The following is a 3,469-nucleotide window of genomic DNA, read 5'->3' as shown; positions in this document are numbered from 1 at the left end:
ACAAACATTTTAGCCAGCTTAAAGACAGTGCTACAACTGCTGTGGGTCCATCTGCCATACTCATGATATCTGAACTCCCTTAATATCCAATTAATTTTTTCCTATGTATAGCTTAGAGGTGTGTAGGCTGCCACAAAATAAATAATTTTTTAAAAGTACTGTCTCCTGAGTCATGGCAGTTTATCTTTTATCCTCTAGAATATTAAGAAAAAAATAAACCCATTTGTGCAATTCTTGATTTATTTCTAGCTGTTAGAAGCATGTGCTTTTGATATAACTAGTTTGTTTTAGATAAACTGGAAAGTTTATGTTCTCCCACTTCCATCAGATCTGATACTTATTTTATGAAACAGATGTCAACATGTAAAGAGTTAAAATTACTCCACTAGAGGAGTCAAAATGTTAATATTTTGTACTTCGTATCTTTGACATTCTGGAATGAAATGTAATTCTCAATGAAATGTATTTCTGGAAATGTGATTTCCAGAAGTAAAGCCAGAATTCCCAAAATACCCACAGTGAAATGGGGGAATTCTATTTGACCATTTCACAGTGCTTAGACAAAAACCCACAAACAAACAAACAAAAAAACCCCACCAAAACAAAAAACCAAAACCAATTAACCCTAACATACAAGGATTCAGTGAAGTATTCAGAATTATGATTATGATAGACTATCTGCCCTATCTTGCCATTGACCTTTACTCTTTTTCTTGTATTTAAACAGTGTATCTTGACAATTGAAAAAATACTTGCCAGTCAAAAATGAGAATGACATGATGCATTGAAATAAGTACCAAAAGAAATATTTCCATTTTAGGTGCTGTTTTTCCACTGATACTCCTACAGTAATGGGAAGCAGTATTCCTTGCACCCAAAGGCTCAAATTTTAAAATACTAATCTGTCTTTGAATTGTACAGTGGTGTAGGGCTTAATACTTCTTTTGACCTATGATCTTTCTCTAATCTATCATCACTAAAATTATTCCAGTAACAAACATTGAGAAAGTTAAAATCATTTTGGCAATTGATTTAAATGGAGGTTTTTTGCATTCAATATAATTATTTGTCTCAGTCTGAAATTTTAAAATTTGTGTAATGAACATGTTTTATCTAATAGCTGTTATCTCTAGCTCATCACAATACATTCAAGTTCAGCTACAAAGAAGGATAGCCGTGAAATTTTAATGTTGAACTCTTACAGATCAATTTTAGGAAGTAATTACCTGTAACTCTGTTATTGTGAGTCCTGGTAGAAGACATTGCATTTGAAAAAGAGTTTTCACTTGCAAATATTTATATGTAGGGATCCCTCACTGACAAGGTGGTCACCAAAAAATGCTGTGGAAAAAAGACACCAGGTATCATCTTCAACTCAATTGCTAGTATACATCAAAATATGTAGGTTTGTCAGAGATTATTCACAACAAGAAAAAGTCAAAACAAGTCTTTTGAGAATGAAGGGGTACTCTGTTGACAAAAGATAAAGTAATTTTCTTAAAGAAAACAGCAAAAAAATATTCCATAATCTTCTCTATGGCTCCAACCTCCGGTGTGAAACATAGCAATCAAATATTTGTTGAATGGAAGCTCTTCAGGAACTATTTTGGCATCCAATACAGTATATGAGATCTTATAACAAAGAACAGTTCGGGGAAAAGTAAAAAAAGCTAAAACCAGGTCAATATAGAAAAAAATCACAAACAATGGAATAGCATATTTAGTGTGTAGAAGGGAACTCATTGGCCTGGATTAGTTTTTCATGGAGTGAAAAGAAAAGCTATTTCATCAGCAGCTTCTCAGGTTCTCAAGTCAAAAATTCTGTGGAAAAGTCATTTCAGTGTGGACTTTTTTTCCAGTGTTTCATTATTCTGTCATGCAGAATCACAGTTGCAATATTTCATAGCGTGACAGGTTTAAGCTACAAGATAAATGACTCACAAAGGCACACAGTGTGCCACAGGAAAAATCTTTTGTAAACATGGAAGACTCATCTTCTTTTACACTCTCCCACTGATATTTTAAAGTGGTGTAATAATCATTAATTGTTCAACATTGAAATCCAGCACTGGTTACAAATAAAATGCAGATGATTGAGATTTTTTTTCCCAGATGCACATAAACTAACTTGTACTCTCTGTTTTGCATAATGGTGTCATCGGTACTTCTATTTAGATTAATATTTTTAACAGTTAAATAAATTTTATGTCAGCTTGCTTCTTTCTGTTAGATCAAAAAAGTAGATTGAACATACACAGTAAGGTATATAAGTGTGGCTTTGAGCTGTGCTATTAGAAAATTAAATATCAATTCTCAGCTGCCATCAAAACTTATAAAATTTAAATTAGAACTTGCTTTTCCTAGCAAGCAGCTAGAAGAATTGTATATAATTGGGAAAATGTCTGGTTTCCATGGAAACATTTGGTTTACATTTACAGCAAAATATAATATTAAAAAATCGCAAGAATTTTATTGTATGACATTTTAGGGCAAGATTACTTAGAATTTTGGGAATGAAGGTAGATCCAGTTTGCTTACTGGGAAATTAAAAACAGGGAAATTAAAATCCATTATTCTCTTTAGTTCCTGAACAACCGGCTTTCACAGAAAACTTTCTATCACACATTTATGCTATTTTCAGTTTTTGCTTGTGTCTTTTCTTGAATTTCTAGGAGATACCCCTGAATTATTGCACATAGATAAGGAAGAGAAGAAATAAATAGAGTCTTTTAATAAATAGAAATAAATAGAACTTTTGGATAATTATTAATAATATCCTTGAAAGAGTAATTTTTTGCCAATACTGGAAGGTCAACATACAAATTTTATTCTACCCGTGACGACACACATAGAGCAAACAATGGCATCAACATGTGTTTTCTGTTAGCTCACTGCATACAGAATTGTTAGACAGCTTAACAGTTGTGTCACAGAAGAGTTATTTCAGTACTGTTTGATTTGATTTCAAATTCAGTTTACGTTTGGAAAGAAAAAGACAGACAAGGACAGATTGCAAGTCTCAGAATGTGCCAAATAACAACCTCACATCAAGAGAAAATTAGAAACAAATGGTACTTACGATAATACTTAGCTGCATTACAGTAAAACATTTGCTTTAATAACTTGAATCCATCATCACTGCTGTGCACATCTTAATTTTATTTAAGAAATGGGGCAGACGTGTATGGACTGATATTTTTTTTAAGTGTGGAGGATTTAACTTTGCATCTTAAATTAAAATGGATAGAAATGCCTGGCTAAATATCTAGCTTCAATATTTTTAAACACTAAGCAATTATTGAACTAAGCAATACTTTGCTGAAGGGGAGTTAGAAATGATAGAGTATGATCTAAAATATCAAAATGCTACCACAGGCAGGACTCTGATTCTACTTCCCACCCTCTTTTTATACAAGTAACCACTTCAAAGTGGTTCACTACAGTGAGACTACATTGTTCAAACAATGAT

The 3,469-nt window shown here is 32.5% G+C and overlaps 1 protein-coding gene across 2 annotated transcripts in view; it reads left to right on the top strand.

Annotated features, from left to right (window-relative positions):
• CSMD3 (CUB and Sushi multiple domains 3) overlaps positions 1-3,469 on the top strand; it is a 188,369-nt gene that overhangs the window by 39,593 nt on the left and 145,307 nt on the right. The window lies entirely within an intron of this gene.

The sequence above is a fragment of the Empidonax traillii genome, unplaced genomic scaffold (assembly GCF_003031625.1).
Source record: "Empidonax traillii isolate 1590-97213 ecotype Southwest subspecies unplaced genomic scaffold, ASM303162v1 scaffold1302:size208794, whole genome shotgun sequence".
Classification (NCBI taxonomy): Eukaryota; Metazoa; Chordata; class Aves; order Passeriformes; family Tyrannidae; genus Empidonax; species Empidonax traillii.
The sequence above is the reverse complement of the archived record's forward strand: the minus strand, read 5'-3'. Positions and strand labels throughout refer to the sequence as shown.